Source organism: Copadichromis virginalis, linkage group LG8, assembly GCF_057382275.1.
Source record: "Copadichromis virginalis isolate Kocher_CV1m ecotype Utaka linkage group LG8, C_Virginalis_male_GT1.1, whole genome shotgun sequence".
Lineage (NCBI taxonomy): Eukaryota > Metazoa > Chordata > Actinopteri > Cichliformes > Cichlidae > Copadichromis > Copadichromis virginalis.
Window position 1 is genome coordinate 10637498 of NC_140625.1, and position 21863 is coordinate 10659360.

Consider the following 21863-nt stretch of genomic DNA (forward strand, 5'->3'; position numbering starts at 1 on the left):
CCAGCACAGGTTCAAGTCTGGCCCCCTGGAGAGATTTGGAAAATGTGAATGAGGGTCTAAGTTTGGGCTTTAAAATGCATTTTAATACATTTCGCAGCTTTGCCTGATAAAGACCTCCCCCATCGCCATTCATGCTAGCTCAAAGAAGTCTGCAATAGATAAACAATGGATGACAGAAAAGTTGCTGTTTTTCCCTATCTGCTACATAAATGTCTCCTTTTTACAACGGGTCCACAAGATTAAAAAGGAACAAAAAAAAAGGAGAGTGTTTGTGAATTTATCAAAATGTTCTGTTTTATAACAACAAGACAGTCTGGCCAATGAGCTACCAGAACTTTCTCTGTAAGTTTACACATATATTTCTTACAGCTTAAGCCCAAAAAGTTGTGAAGTCACATTTCTTTCATTTACTACAGCACCATTTCCTGATTTTGACTATAGGCAAGGCAAGGCAAGGCAAGTTTATTTGTATAGCACAATTCAACAACAAGGTGATTCAAAGTGCTTTACAGAGACATTAGAAACAAGAACAAATAAAAAGCATGATTTAAAATTGATTAAAACAAGCAAATAAACTAACTAACTAATTAACAAACAAACAAAACAGTATATAAAATCAAAACAGATAAAATCAGAACAGTAGATAAAATCAGTAGTTAAATGTAAGTTTTGAAATTTAAGCTTAAAGTGTGGATTTGGTGCTTTATTCAAATGCAGCTGAGAACAGGTGAGTCTTCAACCTGGATTTAAATAAACTGAGTGTTTCAGCTGATCTGAGGCTTTCTGGGAGTTTGTTCCAGATATAAGGAGCATAAAAGCTGAATGCAGCTTCTCCGTGTCTGGTTCTGACTCTGGGAACTGATAAAAGACCGGATCCAGATGACCTGAGGGATCTGGATGGTTCATACTGGGTCAGGAGGTCACTGATGTATTTTGGTCCTAAACCATTCAGAGCTTTATAGGCCAGCATCAGAACTTTAAAGTCTATCCTCTGACGGACAGGCAGCCAGTGTAAGGACCTCAGAGCTGGACTGATGTGGTCCACTTTTTTGGTCTTAGTGAGGACTCGAGCAGCAGAGTTCTGAATGAGCTGTAGTTGTCTGACTGATTTTTTAGGTAGACCTGTAAAGATGCTGTTACAGTAATCAAGCCTACTAAAGATGAATGCATGGACTAGTTTTTCCAGGTCCTGTTGAGACATCAGATCTTTTATCCTTGATATATTCTTGAGGTGATAGTAAGCTGACTTTGTTATTGTCTTAATGTGTTTTTCTAAGTTTAGGTCTGCATCCATCACTACACCCAAATTTCTCGCCTGGTTTGTGGTTTTTAGATGTATAGATTGAAGTTCTCTGGTGACCTGTAATCGTTTTTCTTTGGTGCCAAAGACTATTAGGCTTGAAAGACTGTTGGACTATAGGATTGAAAGTTTTTCAGTGAGTGCAAAGTTACTTAAAGGAAATATATCAAGCATTTATTGGTACCTTTAGACTTTTTTTATCATAAAAAGAGCTTTTTCTGTTTTCATATCATTTGACTGTATTTCAAATGCCAACCCTCCAGAATCATTTGATCACATGTACTCCAGCATATTCTCTAAATCAGCAGAGATTTACCAACTGGTGCTCACCAGGTGGTTGCTAACCAGTCTCTACACCTTCGTGACTGCAGCCTGAGTCACATCAATAACACATTCTTTTCTTTTTAGATTTCTGAGTGATTTTATTACATGTAAATGAGCTGAAATCACAGCACAACTGTTGTCCTTCGAAAGCAACAGGCATCAGTTCTAATGGGATGCTTTTGCAGCCAACAGAACAGCATTTTTTGTTCTTTGTTTATAACACAGACATTTTAGAGTTATAGTTAGCAGAAGTGGGTCTAGCTAAGGAATATCGACTGTGGAGCCGCATCTGGATTTGCTCAGTGTTAGTTAGAGTGTGCTAAACTAAGCATTAGGCGGGTTTTATATCAGTTTGCTAGACTGCGTCATAGATGGACTGGACAAGTGACAAACTTTGACATGGGGCTATTAGACTCAGCTCACTTTGCTATTTCATTACGAAAGAAAACAAAGGAAAACAAAGGTGGGCAGATTAATGCTACCATGTTTATAGTGGTAAACATGGTAGCAAACTTGGAAAACCCTTTAAAACTACATAATGAACCCACAGTAAGTGCATAGTATATTTGTTCTTCTCAAGTTTTAAGTGAGCCTCATGAGCTAATGATGACCTACTTTACTTCCTAAGAGACATATTTTATATAAAGGCCAGACGACATCCCAAGGTCTGACATGCACATGCTCCAAAATCAGTGCCCTCCTCAGTCAAGCTAGTACAATTATTACCAGAATATTTAACATGGGCACGGCTGTTCCTATTTTCAATACAAAATTAATTAGACTTAATTTTACTTATAGTTATCAAATGACTTCAGTTGTATCCAGCTGAGGTAGCTCAGTCACTTTTATGGACCAGCCTGGACCCCTGGGGCCCGTCCATAATGCAGAGGGTGAATACAGATAAGTAATGGAAGAAAAATTCAGTAAATTTCCTAAAACATGGGAAGAAACTTTTAAAGTACAATAAGAGGATTTCAAAGAGGTTCATGAAAGAACAAATTCTCAGTTAAAGTCAGTTTAAAAAACAAATATAAAGAGATTATTTTAACAAATACAGGGATTAAGAGGAGTGTTAATCACACGGTTTATAGCTTGATGTAAAAATGTAGTTTTGTTGTTTTGGTTTATTTATATTGTTTTTTTGTGTGTATTATATGTGTGTCTATAGTTATACATGTATATTATCTGATTGTATATCAACGAACATTGATTGTAAATTACTGAATAGTCTTAAGGGGCATAGAATCAAATAAGCAAACTTCATCCTACTCTTTTCCAGCATGTAAACTGTGTTGAATACAGAGAAAGTCATTGTATGTCGATGTTTTTAAGGCTTTTTTATGTTTAGTCATTCGCTCAATTGCATATTATTATTTTAAGTGTTTCAAATTTCAACCATTTATCCATTATTTTCAGCCAACTACATATCCCTTATATTTAGTCGGCCAAATTAAACATTTATCCATTACCTTTAATTAGCTTCAATTTAACAATTTGTCTGGTTACTTTCAGTTAAGTATGACTCACTAATCTCTTCATAAATCCTGGGGCAACTTTTAGCACTTCATCTCGCTATTGCTATATTGCACAGAAGCATGTGACTGCATTTCCCTTATTTATTTATTTATTGCTTAATGCTTATGGTGTAGGAAGTAGCAGATGTCTTATATTAATTACAGTATTGCAGAATTGGCTAACTGTAATGTCTTCCTCTAATTAAATAAGTGATAATTAGATTTCAGAAGATGTGCAGTGGGTTGAGAAATGGGCAACTGCTCTACCAGAGCTGCACAGTCTGACTTTAAACTGCAGCCGAATGTTAAAACACAATGTGGGAATTGTTCTCTCGCTGCACTGAGCCTGACAGATAATTGCAAATTCCTGTTACTGAAGTCAAAGGTATACTTACTAAGTGAATACATTCTCTTAAAAGCCCCAATGCTGTCACTTGATAATTTGAGAAGGAAAGTAAACGTTACGAGACAAGAGAGCAAGAGTGAGGAATTAGAGTGGAAAAAGTGAAATGCGGAAAATGGAGAGGATACGTGAGGAGAAAAGAGAGAAAACGTCTCAAACGATGCTGACAGAGATATGAGGATGGTTTGTAAATTTCGAAAGGAGCTAGACAAAAAAAGGAAATCATTAAGGTAAAAAATACAGGGCAAACAGACAAGGAAAACATGGATATTGTCATGGTCCTGGGCCATATTGGCCCAGTATTCTTAGTTTTCGTGTGTTTTGTATTTATGCCTTGGTTCCTAGGTTGTTCTGTTAAGATGTTCCTTATTTGATTACCCCCTGTGTGCCCCTCTATGTATCTGTGAGCCCTCGTTTCCCCTCCTTGTGTTTTATTCCATGTTTTCCCCAGGCGGTTATGTCCGTGCTCTCCTTGTGCTCTCTCTCCTCCTGTCTGAACCTCTGTGTACTTCCTGTTTTACTTTGACAGTCTCTCGTCAGTAAGCGTCATGTTGTGTTCACTCCTGCCGTGTCTCGTTACGATTATCTGTGTCAGCTGTGTTCCCCGTGTGTTCCCACTTCCCTCGTTAACCCTCTGTGTATTTATGTCCGCGTCTCCCGCAGTTCAGTGTCGTGTTCTCCCTCATGACTGTGCGCCCCTCCGTGTGTTTCCTCGTGAGTCAGTTCCTTTGGAACTTCCCAGTTTAGTTTCATATTATTTTGTATTGCCTTTATCTTCTGTCAGCAATAAAGCTATATTTTGTGTTCAGTCCTGTTTTCCCGTGAGTTTGCGTTTCGGTCCTCATCCTGCCTGCACACAGCCTAATCATGACAGATATTCCCAAGTCCCCCTCTCGCTTTTCTTTTAGCACCTCTTAAAGGTGTTCATACAGATGGCAAACTGAGGTGGGGAAACTGTGAAGCCTCAGCCCGACAACATCGATTTCCTCGAGTCATTTTCTCCCTGTTTCATCTCGTCGCCGAGGTTTCGAGTCACAGGGTGAGCTCAAAGTCCTTAAAATCTGCTCAGCTCAATTGTCAAAGCGAAGCAAGTTCTCTTCTTACTAATTAAACACTTAAGCCCTGGCGCAGGCTCAAACCGCACGCACTCTTAACAGACACTGTGACTGACAAGGTACGGCGAGAGTGGAGACAATTAAAAAGAGCATCAAAGTGAGAGCCAGTGTGAGGCGTTGTAGAAAAGACTGAGACACGAGATTCCTTGATGTGATGAAATGTCCCACGGTGTTGTGTGAAATGAAACATGGACCCACATCCTAGTTTGGATAGATAACAGCGGCCTGGAAAATGCAAGGTTGAGTCATTTTCTGAGAAATTTATTGGACTTGCCAAATACACAGATGACGATGATGCGCTTGTCGGTTAAATACTTTGGGATTTACTGTAACGGTTTGGCAATGCGGGTTCACTTAAGGCGAGATGACTTTCACTGCAAAAAGTGAGGCTGTGTTGGGCGGGAGGGGTAAACTGTGAGGAAGAGAAGGAGAGAGACAACCATGACTAAGGAAGAAACAGCAGCGAAGAACTGAGTTATGATCCCGAAGCGCTCGCTCTCTCTCTCTCAAGATAAAAGCTGGTAGGCTGTTTTATTTTTCATGTGAGGCCAAAATGGCTGGGGTCAACAATTTTCTCATTTCATAATGGATTTTGTCTAGCTGAGGAGCACATTTGTAAAATTCAATACCCCATCAAAGCACAGGTGCACCTACCCTCTGCCATGAGCTCATTCAGCTCCATGAAACAGTCATGCCCTTCTAAAATTGTGATTGTATGTAAACGCTTTGGTTTACTCAAATTTAATTTTTATTTATATATGCTGCCATTTAACAACATCTGCCTCAAGTGGCTTTATATTGTAAGATAAAGACCTTAAAATATTACAAAGAGGACCCGAACCCTCAGACAATCCCCTATAAGTAAGCACTTGGCAACAGTGTGGAAGAAGAACTCCCTTTTAACAGGAACCAGAACAGGGAGGTGCAGCCATCTGCCACAAACGGCTGGAGGATGAGGGGAAAGGATGAAAATTCAGAGCACCCAGGACAAAACACAAAGTAAGGGAGAGAGCAGACATTCAGTAGTGTCTCTCTCTGAAGTGCTTAGTGCATCATGGAAAATGCCGTGGTATAACTTATGGCCCCAGTATATCTGCAGCATTGGTTGCTTCACGTGCTGCCAGTAACGCCATCACACATGCACATCAGAGCAGGCCGATATGACCAAAAATATCTATCACGATATACATTTGAAAATGTGCGATAACAATATAACTGATGATATAATTGACACTAGACAACATATTTTACAACTCCACAACTTTATTAGTGCAAAAAAAAAAAACCCCATCAATGTATTTTCCCTTAAACAAGCAGCTGTTTTTCATGTGCATTAAAGTTATATAAAAATGTAACAGTGCAAATGCAAATTCCTTGCTGACAGTTTAACCAAAAGGCATTTCCAGTGGAAATTGGCCGACACATCCTCAGCATAACCATGTATAATATCCACAAAACTTAAAAAGACGTTATACACACACAATACGGTAATATTATGTTGAAGCACCGTACGTATCACTCCGCGAGGCTCCCGCCTACGATAGCCGTAATGCTCCGACAATCCATCAAGCAGTGCGAGTTCGTAGCTTAGCAAAGTTGTACTGAAACATTTGACAGATTTTCAAGCGCCGTGTACATAAAATCGTTTCGAGGTCAGTAAACACAACCAGAATTCATACATAAGGCACACGGGATTATAAGGGGCACTGTTGATTTTCAGAAAAATCAAAGGACGGTAATAACGACGGCCCGCTAGCATGCTCTACCAAAAATAGTGCTTTGTTGTGTATCTGATGGACGAAAGCCAAACCAGTTCCACACCACTGAAGTTGCAGCACTTTTACAAACCAATTCTGGTTCATCCGTTTCATTCAACGACCCGCTTTCACCCTTCTCATTCTGCGTTGCCGCCATGCTTTTTCCGCCATGTGTGTATGAAAACAAAGGCACTGCGCATGCGCGTTTTACCCATATTCTATCGCGATATTTCATTTTCTTATCGTTGCCCAACATTATACCGGTATTACCGTGAACGGTATGATATGGCCCAGCCCTAATGCACATCCATTCATGCTCGCTGTTATGGCTCAGGTAGCTGCTGAAGTAACAATAGGTGTTGCACTGTTATAGTAAGTGAAGAAGTCAAAGCTGGAAATAAAGCTTTGACATCTTTTCAAAGTGTTGAAAAATCTTCCTCTGTATAATCTGTGTCTCTCTGCTTCTTTACTGATATATCCTTAAAGTGGTGGTAAACTATTATTAGTGACTTCATCTCAGCTCAAGCCAGGTGACAAAAATTGAGAGGCGCACAGCTGAGAAACACCGGCAGGCACGGTGAAGTCACTTTAATGTCAAGGTACCATTCGCAAAGCATCATGTGGTGGGTATAAAAAGCTTTAAGGGATGATTCACAATCACGTGATCCAGCCTTAACTACAAGCTTCATCAAAATGTAAATTTTAAGCTTGAGCTTAAAAGTAAGAGTGGGTGTCTCTCTCTTCATACCTAACTGGGAGTTGGTTCCACAGCCTCCCATTTTACTTTTGGAAATTCTTGCAACCGCAAGTAACCTGGGAGTCTGAGAGGAAATTGGGATAATAGTAGCATTAATTAATCTCCCTATCGCCGTTTGTGGGGTTAATCCAAGGAAGGAACAGGTCTTATCGTGAGTTTGCATGACTGCACATATGATTAATTGTTGTTACTTTCAGTTGAACTGTGGCAGCAACAACAGCATCATTCACCATATTTTTTTATTAATTTGGGAACTGACGCTTGCAGAAGTAATTATTAATAGTTCCTATTTGCTGTGTACAAACTAAAGGAGTGACAGCAGGATTAACTTGACAGAGCTCTTTAAAACAGGATGATTCTCTAGCATTTCCACTGCCATCCCATAAAGTCTTTTAAGAGAAATTAAACCTGTCTCCAAACCAGGCTCAGGGATGGAAACTTGCATCAGGATTTCATCATTATGACTGTTTACTTACAAGAAAATGTCTGCCTTTATAGGGAGCAACCTTGCCTCATTCAAGAAAATGAATAAATAAACATTATCTATTATACAGTGCTGCTGTGATAGATCCCATTATTATTCTCCCCTAGTTTACTGTGAACCAGCATGCATCACAATCAAACCCTCTCATCTTTATGATCTTAGTGAAAAAGAACACACACATGAACTTCAGAAACAAACGAGGCACCCAGGTGACACCACACCGTGAGCCCATTCACCAGGATGACTGACAGCTGTCACCGGGATGTCTGTCAGGATGATAAAAGGGGATGCAGTGGGAGTCTGGTGGTGTGGTCACAGTGCTTCACCAAGCTGATCCAAAGCAAACTGATTCTCAGAGGTCACGACAGACTTTTACTACCAGTGACAGCCAGTTTTCTTTCCTCTCCCCTGCTGCTCAGAGATTTACCAAATGCTACAGCAACCAAAACATACAAAGAAATGAGAATAAATCAGATGCAGTTGGGAATCAATAGTGTAAATTAGGAAAAAATCTTGCAGTATTTTTACTGAATCGACTCACAACTATTTGGAAAATTCAGTGAGTCTTGAAAAAGATAGATATATGAAAAATTGATGTTAAAGTTCCCTCAAGCACAAATAGAGGATATTAGAGATTACGAAAAAGGCCAGGAGAAAAAGTATGTTTATCTAAGAGCAGAAAGATTAGAATGATGGTGGTGCCAGTGGAAGAAAACTATTTTATACCCATTTTACCAAGGGGGTAAACTGGTAAATTGCATGTGCATGTAGCAGACGTGGTCACAGTTGATTGCAAAATCTGCAGTTTGAGTGCAATTAGTAGGAAATCCAGAGGACATGCTGAATAAACTGCAACCACAATCAATGACCTTTTAATGAGTTAACAGCCCGTTATTTGACCAATTTATACAGTGAAAATGGAAGATTCGAGAGGGCTTTTATGCTTTAAATGGTTACATTTTAACTACATTTTACTTTTAAAAGAAAAAGTAGGTCTTTTTATTTGGACTAAAATAGCAGACTGCAATTTAGTCTCGAACCTACCTTTTACTTTTACACTGGGAAATGAATTATTGTACAATTGGCAAGTCTTCCCACTGTCATGATGCAAATAAATAAATAACTAAAAACCCTCTGTGGTGTCTGAAGTAGCCAATTTGGATGCTAATGAAAGTATTTATTGTTGACTTTGGACATAATCCTGTATGGGGATGTAATCCTCTCCCGGAGCTTTTACTCTAGTAACAATAACAGAAAACATATGCTTCCCTATTCATTTCACTGGTGTTCTGTTGCAGGTGGCTCGCTATTGACCAAAAGAACACAGAAATGCCTTGCTGCTGCCATGTGCTACTACCCTGTGTGTGTGAGGAAAAGAAAAGGTTAGTGAAATATATCTTTCTGTAAAACGCTGTCTAAAAAATCATATGTGGAATGAAAGCATACACTGGAGCCATGAATCACGTAAGGTATTTGCTGCTGTGCTTTTGACCTTTTTTAAATTAAATTTTTGAATATTTTACACTTGTGTTTTCCTTCAAACGCCCCTTTTTATAACCATAGATAAAGGCCTGCTTTCTGCCAGCGTACATGAAGATGAATTTAGCTACACTTTGGGGGTGTCAGTAGAAGAGATATCTAGCACTGTTTTGTTATTTAGCAATAATTAATCACATTTATTGAAAACAATGCTAAGACCAAGAGCTTTTCTTAGCCCTAAGCAAGTATTTTTTGAAACCTATATTCAAGCAGCAACCTTCAGCACCAAAGTGTCGCCAAAAAGCTAGCTTCAAGTGGCCTTGAGGTTAGCTTAATCTAAGGTAGCTGTTACCAAAATGGCCTCTATAGCAAATTTCTCCTTTTGTAACAACTTTACCATTTGGATTTTTACTAATGCATAAGTTACGTCTGTGTAAGTCACTAAACTGAAACTCTCTACCATGTTTGTGGTGTTGGTGCTTGTTGAAGCATATTTAATAATAATAATAAGAATAATACAATCTGTCATTATGTTTGATTTGTGCTTCACATTTGTAGAATAAATACAACTTAATAGATATTAGTTAGTATTTAATTTGGCCAACACTTATTAGGATATATCTGTGTTATGCAGTGTATTATTATTTTACGTTTCCAACTTGCTAACTAAGCTTACTAGTGTTTACAAATGACCTAGCACCCTACCCTGTAGTTAAAAAACAAAACCAAAAGAACCACAACAAACATGGCCCCACCCAGAAGGCTGGATGATGTCACTGTTTCTACATCCATCTTTCATATACAGTCTTAATCTCACCTAAAAGCAAGTGAGAAATAAGTAAGCAGCATGTTAGATGGAAAACTTTAAAATAAATAAATAAAAATAACTGTTCCTGGGAGATAGGTCAACACAAGCTTCCAGGATTAAAGTAAGGTAAGTCAATGCCTTCTCCACTCCACCTATCTGCTTTCCCCCCTTTTGAACTGAAAATACATGAATGTAAGAAACACAGGTAAGAAACAAAAAAAATCCAATACCATCCTGCTGGAGGACTTGGTGGGATTAGCGCAGGGGGCTGAAAAAGTTTGCTGCAAGCTGTGTTCAGTCGATGTTGTGCCAGTTTTGAGGGAAAGTGCAGAAATTCTTTTGAAAGAGCTGTTGATGCAGGCAGCCCACAGCGCCGACTTATAATTGAATCCAACAGGTAGCCTGCATTGTTTCCAACGGCAGGTGTTCCATATCACAGCCAGTTGTTGTATAGGTCAGTTTTCACGACTCTCCTCAGACCTCTGCGAGTTTGACAAGATTGATGTCTGACTGTGCAAGATTACAGACCAATATAAAATATTTATTGCTTCTGCTGTTTTTCTCTCCCCACAAACACTATGGCTTCTTGCAAATCTACTGTAACAAGGTCTGTCTGTAAATTAGCTTAAGGTTGAATCATTCTTACGTCACATCAATCACTGACAGTCAGAAAGGGATTTTATTTACACGAAGGTGTCACAGAGGGCCCGCTTAAGCGCTTGCGCGGGAGGGGGGTGCGATTGCGTTTGGTTTGAAATGTATGCCACCATTTGAGCCTTTCATTTTGGCATTAAAGAAGTTGACATTTACATGAATTTACACTGCAGGGCGAAGGCGCAGGAGCTGTCAGGATTACAGTGAGTGTGACTGCGCTGATGAGACAGCATGTGGATGATGATGATGAGCTTATGACCACCAGGTAACAGACAGTGCAGTCAGCAGTGCACGACAGCGAGCGCGCACGGCGATTTCAAAGCTGCCTTCTCTCTCTCTCTTTCTCTCTCTCCCTCGCAGGAAGCCAGACATCCAGCATGGAGCTGTGAGGCAATCCTCCCGGGGTGCAAACGGTATCTGAGCTTTCCCAGACGAGAATGTATTCTTTTCTTCTACACATTGAAGGAGGGGAAATAAGAGCACACACATCGGGTTGCGTCCCTTGATGTGTGCTGTACAGCTGTGCGTGCGCAAGGGAAAGGAAGGGTTTAAAAAAATGATAAAGACAGACACGGATATCAATAAAGAGCCATAGCACATGTATGTAGGAGTGTTTCTATCTATCTCATGCTTGGCCTGGCTCGGCTCCATCGCTACTGGTTGTACAGTGTAATTTCACCGCCTGTTTGATTCGGCACTAAAAAAAAGTGTAAGCAGCTGACTCATCTATTATTCCGTCTTTCTCCTCGCTCTGCAAGTGGATAAACCCTCTTCTTTGCTTCGGCTCGAGCCTCTGCTTCTCTGTTGTTACTCATCTTTCTCCATCTCTGGCTTGCCCCTCTTTCTCTCTCTCTATCTCTTGTCATGGCAACAACATTCTCTCGCGTAGTATTTGCTCTCCAGCACACGCCGAGTTCGCATTGTCCCGCAGTCACCCGCGCCCACATATCAACAGGCAGGCCGGCTGTACAGTACTGAAAAAAAAGGAAAAAAGTCATTGTTATGCAACCTATGTTGTGCTGCCTGCTGCTCTGTTGGTCTGTCTGTTCATCTCTCTCTCTGCTGATTCTTCACGTGTCTTGTTTGCCTCCTATGAGTTTGTTCTAGGTCACATGCTAGTAGCTTTGTAAGGCACAGTCACAATAAATAAATACATTTTTTAAAAAGCACAGGTTTTATTGAAAGACATGCTCCGGTTTGGCAAACAGTCAATTTTATGATTCATGGCAGGATAAAGCACTTTCAATGTTGACAGAAAAAGTCTACACTGACAATGGAAAAACCTGTGTAAATAGAGCCTGAAAATGAAAGATGAGACATGTGCAGTTATCCAAAGCTGCTGCTGCCTGTGTTGCTTTGTGAAACTGAGACCTAGTGCTGTGCAATGCTGCAAATTTTATTTACCACAAAATCACTGTGATTTGTTACTTTCCACAATAATATAAATTATAAATAACTCCTTTTAGCTTTTCATGTATTTTGAAACTATGTGTTTTGGAGACCTGAATGTAAATGTGCCTGTCTAAAGCACTTTGGGTCCACTTTTGTTTAAACATGCATTAGGTTATAAATAAAATAGACGTGACAGTCAACACTATTTTTGCAAATGCATGTTTGAAAAAAAAAGATTCAACACAATTAATTGGGTGACACACTGAACTTATCGCTCCAATCAGAACAGCACTGATCCGATGCCAATACTGGTATTGGTATCGATACTATGGATATTTGGATTGATCTAACATGTGACATAAGGATGATGTGAAAATTGTGCCATACGCTTCCCTATAAACTGGGAAAAAAAGAAAAGTCTCCTTTATCATTTGTTAGGAGTTCTTGCCTTGTCAGAGATCATCCACGCGGAGCGTGCACACACATCCTCGCATTTAAGTGAGAGAGTGTGTGTGGGGTCCTCAGTGTTTCTCTGCATATGCATATTTAGTCACACTGAAAATGGTAAGCAGGTTATGTGTGAGACTGCGAGAGCTTCCGCTTTATTCGCCCTGCTGTCTGTTTACAGCGCATAAGAAGCTGCATCTGTCTTGACCTCATCCCTCCGGGCCCATATCTCTCGCCTGCAGCATGGAGGACAGCGAGGATCACAGAGCAAGCAGGGGCCTCTCTATACGACTGCTGAGCTCATGGGAATTTCACTGGAAGCCGGCTGTAAAATCCCCCCTTTTGAATGGCGGGCGGTAAGGTGAGGGCTCGAGCGAGGGAAGTTTTTACGCCCTGAGGTGAATGGGTCAGGCCCTCGTGATTGGTGGCCACGGGGGGAGGAAAACCATCAGATGCTCGCGATAATACCGCATAAACATTAAAGTTCACTAGAAGAGTCAGACAGCTAGAGAAGAACAGATGTCCGAGCCTCCATGGGTCTTGCTACCTGCTGGTGCTGTCAGCAGTGGGGAGGCGAGTTTGATGTGTAAGGGCCAGAAAGCTCACAGAAAGAAACTATTTTGACACTGATGCTTAGACTTTGTGCCGCTGCCAGAGCCAAGCAAACAGCACACAGTTTTTAGAGGTGTTTCAAAAGTCAAGGAGTGAGTAGTAAAAGCTACAGGTATTTCAGGGGTAATTATAGAGTAGGAAAGGTATACATAGAAAGACTGCAAACAGTTAGCTAAAAGTAATGCATAAGTGTATGAAAATAGATAGGTGAGTAAAATTTTATTTATTAGTTACTTAGCACTAAAGGCAGGTATTTATGTCTGTGAGATTGTTTCTCATGTAAATATACTTGGACAAAAGTACTGGGCCACCTACACGTTACACCCTACAGGAGCTGGTCCGTCACAAAAACCCATGCCATGAAGCTCACGGCGCATGGTTTTTGTGCTGATGTTAATGCTAGACGAGGTCTGGAACTGTGCAGTTGTTGAGCCAGCAGAGCGTAGGACACTTTTACACACTTATGCACATCAGTGCTTGCAATCCAATGCTACTTCCTGGCTGGTGGATGAGTGGTACAATGAGTGGTTGTAGTTGACTGTGCAATAAACTACTATTGGTTCATAAACATTAATTAATAGTAGTTTTTTTTCAATGTTAAATTACTAAATATTTTAAAGATTCAATTCAGCTTAAACTCTTTTCAAATAAACATATCTGGAACTTGTCTGGTTGCACTGACCAAGGGTTACTTGAGATTTCAGAACCTCCACTTTTCAGACTTCAGGACTGTGAAAACTCCTGTTGCAACACGATAAAAGAATGTTACAGTAGAAGCATGTCACTGCATCAGCAGTCATTCATTTGCCCAGAAACAATGCCTTTAGGACTTGGGCGTGCATTGTCATGAATAATATATATTATGTAGCTTTGCCTGAAGGCTGCTGTACAAAATTCAGTGCACAACACTCTGTCGAGCAACATGTCAGACCCCTCAGCCTTATATATGGCCTTGTTTTCCAAACATTGTTCATCTCATTATCATCACCATATGCTGCTAGCTTTGTCTTTGCTCATTAGAGAACTGCTATTTAGGAAGAGATGATGAGGGAGAACTCAGGAAGGGAGCACGACGGAGAGAGGTGCCGTCATGAAATCCTTATGAGATCCAGAGAAATATGCAAGCCGACTCCAATTCCGAAGCTGAGCACATACCTCTGAGTAAATCCCGTGAGAACTGACCATTAAACAGATAAGAGTGTGATGCAGAGAAACACTATTATTAAAAAGTCTGTCATGGGAAATGGTGGAGGGAAATGATAGCAGAGGGAATAGCTTATCTACCCAAATTGTTCCTCCCTGAGCCTTTGAAAGCACAATGACTTCCCCTGCACCCTTTTATGATTAGAGCTTTCCGTCATACCTCCCTTATTTTGAAGAGCTATCGATTTCTATTGTTCCTTTTCTCTCTGCCTCTCTTCTGTTGGTGGAACATTTGCAGTAAGATTCAACCACTGTCTGCCTATTGTATTGTCTTGTCTTGTCAAAGCACAATGCATTGACTGCAGTCTCACAGGACATTGTTACAGAAAGTCACTGAATCTATAGTAAGATGTCACTCTGATAGCTGCTTATCTCAGTCCACTTGAGTTGTGTTTTAAAGGTTATCTGTGCGGGAGCTAATCCCACACAGATTATCCAGCAATTCAAATAATGGCCATCGCTGTCCCGTGAGACATTTTCACTCTGCATTCAGGCAGATGCGGCCAGTCGTTTGTACCGGCATGTTACCGCCACAGACTTCACTGCATACTTAAAGAAATCGGAATCGTGACGTCTACTTTGGACAGAAGTGAGCAAATGAAATGCAAAATAACACATCCAGATTAAAAAGATCAGCTTATCAGATGCTTAAAACCACAAGGCCTCTGCAACCGCTGGGTGCTGACAGATGTCTGGGAGAACACCGGGTCGAAAACAAAAGGGAAAAAAAATTGTTTGGAATATAAAGAAGCTGCAGAGTACTGCCTAATAACTGCAATTTCATATCAGCAAGAACTCAAACAGTACATTAGCTTTGTGTAGACAGTTACAGTTTAATAAGCTTTAATTAGTATGACAGGCAACCCCAGTAGGATCTTCCGGTGTAGTATTTCTCCTGAAACAACTGTTGGTCCTAATGTCGTGTTGCAGTCATTCAGTCATGCTCATGCATGCTTAAGTTTTAGTGGCACAACAATTGCTGGCCCCTGTTGCAGCCCCCTTCAATGACCGATTGGGGGTGAGGGGAGGGAGACGGGGCAAAAGGCAAACTGTGGAAGAGACCAAGAGATCCAAAGTGGTGTATAGTGTATGATGGTGTGAAGAAACACTCACTGCATCATGAGAAGTGATGCAGGCTTACTTGTGGTTCCTGAGGTATTTAATAGTAGATTGGGAGGCAGAGCCTTCAGCTTTCTGTCCCTTTATTTGTGGAACCAGCTCCCAGTTTGGATTCATGATGCAGACATCCTCTCTACTTTAAAGATTAGGCTTAAAACTTTCTTTTTCTATAAAGCTTATTATCAGGGCAGGATCAAGTGACTCTGAACCCTCCCTTACTAACACTGCAACAGGCCTAGTCTGCTGGGTACTTCTCATGATGCAGTGAGTGTTTCTTCACACCATCATACACTATACACCACTTTGGATCTCTTGGTCTCTTCCACAGTTTGCCTTTTGCCCCGTCTCCCTCCCCTCACCCCCAATCGGTCATTGCAGAGGGCTGCCACTCCCTGAGCCTGGTCGTGCAGGAGGTTTCTTCCTGTTAAAAGGGAGTTTTTCCTGCCTACTGTCACTATGTGCTTGCTCACACGGGATTGTCTGCGTTTTGGCATTTTCTCTGTATTATTATAGCATCTTTACCTTACAGTATAATATTGAATTGAACAGAATGTCAATAAATTCTGTATGGTGAGGCATACAGACCTTGAGCTGTGAAATCAGAGGGGAAAAATATTGGTGTGGTGGATTCAAACAATCAATTTAGTGCTAACAGGTAAAACAAATTTAACCCGAAAACAGTCTGTCATTTTTTTCTGTCTTATTTTTTCCCACATGGTTCCTCACCTCCTGAAAGGCTATCAAAGAAAAAACATTTTTTACTTGTTTTTTGTTAGAGTTCAGGTTTTTGTCACACGAGCCTCGGGCAGTCATCTTCTGTGGCTCCAGGCTGGGTGTTCCTCCCTGTGACAGGGCTCATCAGTCACCAGGCCACAGACGGAGAGAGGGAGACAGGCTCTTGTTGTAAACAAAGGAATAAATACCTGCTCCACTAAAGCACATGGTTGACAAAAGGCAGCCCTTATTCATCATGATGACGGAGCACCACTCAAGGAAATGGAGCATCCACAATGACATCTTTTGTTTTCTCGATGATTTTCTGTCTTTCACTGAAAAGTGTTCCATTTCTAAATCTTCCCTGATTCTTTCTGATGTTTTTGCCAAATAGAGGTCAGCCTTTAAAAACTTCTTGTGTCCTTTGTGTTTGACTTCTTCTAACTTCTTTCTTTTCTTCCCCCGTGAGTCTCCTTTTTCAAGCACTCTGAGTCTTTCTTGCCTTCCTGATTGGCAGTGCCACCTTGACTTACTGGGGTCATACCGTTCACCCCCCTCATGCGGTGTTATGAGTCAGCAGTGGGGCTGCCGCTCTATCAACTGAGGGCAACACGCTGTTAGAGACAAAGCAAGACAGAGTCAGACAGATCGGGAGGGAGGCAATGGAAGATGGTGATGATAATGATGTGCGTCTCCATGGGGGGCTGACACTCCGACAACATGTCAGCAGTGCCGACCCAGAACCTACCGAGAGAGAGACAGACATGACACTGCTTTCCAACAGTTGCTCGGAAGGATCTGTCAAGCAGCTGTGGTATTTATGTTGACAAAAGTAAATTAAAAGATATGCGATTAAACTGAAGGAATGTGATATTTAGCTGGGATTAGTTTTATAATTGTAGCAAAAGCCCAGTGTGCAGTATTGTACTGCGGAGCCTTTGGTTACAGCAGAATTAAAGGGCAGTTCATTGATTTTTACACATGAAGTTCAGTTCGCTTGTCATAAGGAGTAAGATTCAGGCTTTGACTTTCCAAAGTTTGGAAAAAATAACCCTGATGCTGATCCTGAGGCTTCTCTTGAGACTAAAGAGCCAGATTTACTAAGTAAGGCTAATAAGCATGAGGCGGCCACAATCCATACAGAGAAAGGCAATCGGGACTCAGTAGGGAAATCAATGGTGCTATAAGAAGAACAGATAATGAAATTGGTATCAATAGATTCTTACAAGTACCTTTGCATGCACAGCTTGTTATTTGCAGTCTGACAATAACAATACAGTATGAGCATAGATTTTCAGGATATGTTTCTGAGGCAGCTGAAGGAGAATCCATTTTTTCTTATGCTGGAGCAAAATCTCTAATGTGACACTGAAGGACCGAGGTGGTTGCATGGGGTCCAGGAGGTGGGGGCAACCTTCAATGAAGGAATCCAGGTAGCTGGGATTACAGGATTCATCTAAAGAAGAGGTGCTTTACTGCAAACACATCGATCACGTGACCCTGGAATGTATTTGTAACGGTTGTGCGTCGAAGAATAGAAAACTTTATTTATTTACCAATAGATTCTGACTATTCAGTTGTTTACAAATTTACTGTTGCTGTGCAACCACACCATTTCAATTTAAAAGAGCGCCTGATGTTTTTTCTGCATGCCGTGTGATGCTTGTATATTTGTTAAAGTCAAAGGAAAGACTGACTCCTGAATGACATTGTTGGTATATATGATATTTTTCAATATGTTAGCTAACATGTACAATTAAAGAAAAGGAAAAATATACATGAAAGTTGATTACTGTAGGGTGCAATAATCTGCCAGCCAAACTGAGACTTTTTAATAAGCCCCATGCTGATCTCCTGCCTTTTGCCCCCGTATCAGGGGGTGTTGGGGCTTAAGAGGTTAAGTTCTCTGGATTTTATATTTGTTTGTTTTTGGATGAATTCAGATTCAGGTTAGTTTATTTGTACCTGTAGGTAGATTTGAGCTTCAGTAACTGAGTCATCCATCCAAGTTCAAACTGCAAAACCACTCACTGTAACTGATGACACGGAAATACTTGCTCAGTAATAAGAAAATAATGACATCTTGTGGCTTATTTACACCTTCAACACTTCCCATGTTCACCGTGCACATGTAATAAAGTTGTGTCTGCGGTATTTCAGCATCTAGCTAGCCAGAAGAGAAGTGAGCATAAACAAAGTGAGCAGGGTTTTTTGCTTTTTTAAGTAGCAGGTAATTTCAAATCCAACTTTTTAAATAGCTCAACAAATATGATCAGCCGAACAAACTCATTGTCATAGAATGTGTCTGCTAGCTAATGTAAAGCTGCTGTATTTCCCAGGAGTAGAAAAAAAGATTAATGTCCGACACTCAGAGATGGACAAAAATGTAAGAAAGACAGGACATGATAGGAAGAGGAGAGATTATTTTCAAAGGTAAGGACCGCTGTGTTTAAAACGAACATTAGATCTATGTTGTGAGCTATTTCTCAAACGTTTGACAAGAACTTGATTCTGTGTGATTAATATAGTTTCACTGTCAACTTGTTGTCCTGAAAAAAGGCAAGGTTTTAGTAAAGTGGCTACCAGAAACATTTCAACCCACAGCCTAGAAGGAAAACTCCTGCAAATACATATGCAGCTATAAAACAAATCTACGCCTTTCCACCACTAATACTTCACTACACATCTTGATCCCCACGCATAGGAAACCTGACCTTAAATTCTCTCTGAAACCTAAAAAGTACAATCTGTGAAACTTTGAGAAAAGCTGACATTATGGAGGCAAGGAAGGTCTGACAAAAAACACATCCATCTGTGCTGTGGTGAGGTCTCTGGTTTTCACTAAGGTTTAATTTCTCTCATTGTCAAATTAGACAGGAAAACACATCACTAGAATATATTCAAAACAGAAAGAAAAGCCTCTAAAACACCCTGAATAACGGCAGTAAGATCTATGTTAAAGCTTTTGCAATCATGAAGGCCTTAATCTAGACATATTAATTGTTGTTAGGCTGGTAGCTGATTCGTGATACTTTCCTCACCTTAACACTTAATCCTGCAAACAGAAAGGAACCGAGGTTTTGCAAGCTGACAATGTTTAATTAAGTGTAACCTCTGAAATTTCAGCCCCCCTCCTCCTGCGGTCTCTGACCCAAAGTCTGTTCCACTGGCTCTGCTAAAGAGAAGCTTTATGTTTAAAAGCTTTAGTCTGCTGCACCTGGCCCTTGGGCTGAATCCCTGGCAGATTTAAGCATCAGAGCACAGCTGTGTGGGACTTTTCTTGGCCTGCGAAGACAAGGCAGAGGAGAGGGCAGCTTTCCTCTCACAGAGCAGATTTCCTGCAGCGAGCAGCAGTGGGATGAGAAAAGCATGACAGTAATTGTTTGACTCAAACAAAAAAAAGGACTGCACACAGTCTAATCCATCCCAGAGTGATATTAGCAAGTGTTTCTTTGATTTTTTTGCTCAACAAATAAAGTAAAGACATCAAGGACAAAAAATAACGCTTGAAAATCATAATCTACAGATATAATGTGTCTTGTGATCGCAGACTCAGAACTTTATGGCCTTCGGAAGTTTCCAAAAAGCTTTTTCATGTTTTGCATGTGTTCTGCAAAAAAAAAAAAAGCCACAAGACAACGTATGAATAATGGAGCGAATCAACGCGAGGGTGCATAATAGCCTTTCATCTCATGGCCCTTTCCCGCACTAGCTAAAAACACAAATTTTTGCCGTCTGTTCTGCTCTCCGGGGGCAATGTGACGGGGAGCTCTTCCACTTCGCCGTGGCTGCGATATGTTGTGGTTTGTGCGTGCACTTGGCTGCGTAGTCGAAGCGTAATTTCCTTAAAGTCACTGTGAATGGATGCTGCAGTGTTCATGTAGCATTAGTTTAGCAAAAGAATTAAAAAAGGGCTGCTGCAGGGCCAGATTGAGAGCCTCGGTGTTTATAGTGATCTCTTCTCTATCGCTGCCTCTGTGTTGTGGCCATATGCCTGTCTGATATCAGCACATGGTAGGCAACACACTCTTACCCATGCGCCTGTTTATTTGTGTACCTGTTTATCTGTCTTCTCTTTCACTGCGAAGAGAGCCTCCTCATCCTCCTCCTCCTCTCACAGTCCTCTGCTCTCTCGGTCCATCTGTTGTCAGAAGCATCCTGAGTATTTATCTGCCCGTCTCTGCTTCTTTTTTGTGTCTTAGCAGCTCAAACAGAGAGGGAACGAGTCAGCATGCTTTCCTCTACACTTGTGTACTTACCAGGGCATCTGATACCTTTCTCCTCACAGTTATTAAAGATGTCACATTTACGAAGTGAGGAATATTGTTTCAGGAAGCTTGGAGTGGTCCTGAGGGATCTCCCTGCTCCGAGGGAGGATATTAGCCCACAAGTGAGTCCCACATTTCACCGCAGGACCCGTCTCCTCATCCACAAAGATGCCACGGTGACATTCTGCTATTGGCAACACAAACTAAAAGCAGAGCTTATCGATGGCCTGCGCCGAAGAAGTCAAACCAAGCACGACATCCACACTTCCTCAGAGAGCCAAGCGAAAACGGAGAGGCGAGAGAAAAAGTAGGTTACTGAAGGAAGACCGGCTGCCTCGCTCCATTTGTAAGCAAGGGAACACAAGCATTGGCAGGGTGCAAAGTGTACTCTGTGTGTGTGTGTGCGTCATTGTGTTTTGTCAGCGTATAAATGTGCCTGTGTGTCACTGTGTCTTTGTGTAAGAACTGTACAAAGAAAAGCAGAAATAGCAGCGTATATTGATGGGTGCAGCTAGACGTAGTGTAAGCGTGCACATGCTATTGCACATCTGCTCCAGCGAATGAGCGCTCTTTTGTCACACGGGTGTTTGCACTCGCGAGTGTCCATTTATGCAACAGTTTAAAGCGGATTTTTCCGCGTGAATGCCTTCGCGCTTCCATGTGCCTTTATTTCATGCACAAGGATCCGCTGAATGCCATGTGATGCCATTCATGCAAGGGTATGTGCAAGGCAATGATCCTGCAGAGTGGCAGTGTAACTGTCGGCTCTTCTCCACCACTCTGTGCCTTGGCAACAGGGAGCGTGAGGGAACCGGTGCGAGCAGACAAAGACACTTCCATCTGCCTGACGAATGCTGCAGAGCAGGAAGGCAGGCAGGCAAGAGATGGATTCTGTGTAACAGCATGGGGGTTATAATTGGGTCATAAGGAAATCCCCATATGGGTGACCCACCCCTCCTCAAATGCAGCCCCCTATCCTGCTAGGCAATGCCTGAACTGCCAGAGGGCCTTCAAAACTAGCCCTGAGGCATGTAAGGGACAATCACTTTCATGGGGAGATTGCACATTCCAACAAGTAACACACACGTACAGCTAGATTTATATTTCCATGAAGCACAGGCAGGCACAAGTAGCTTTCTTGCTGCTGGTTTATTTGAAGGCGTCTCTAAAAATCCACAAAAACTAAAGGCACAGCATTGACAAAATGTAGACTATGCTAACATGAAACAGCATGCACAGCAAGCAAAAAACAACATTCTATGGTAGTAAATTCATTGTTGGCTGCAAGCTACAAAATAATATTATAGAATAGTCTTTGAGTTTGCAGAGGTTTTCATTAACAATTCAAATCTACTTAAAGTCTTTTGCAATCAGCTTAAATGTCTCAACTAATAGCACATTAAAAGCACGTAAGACGCCTGTGCATAGGGTGGCAGTTGTTGCTTAGCAGTCTTAATCAAATAAAATGCAGTCCAGCAAGCTTTGCAAGTAAATTCTGACTTCCAATATAAAT

At 41.1% G+C, this 21863-nt stretch overlaps 1 protein-coding gene across 1 annotated transcript in view; it reads right to left on the reverse strand.

The window, feature by feature from the left end:
• Positions 1–21863, reverse strand: part of shisa9a (shisa family member 9a) — a 57385-nt gene that overhangs the window by 12895 nt on the left and 22627 nt on the right. The window lies entirely within an intron of this gene.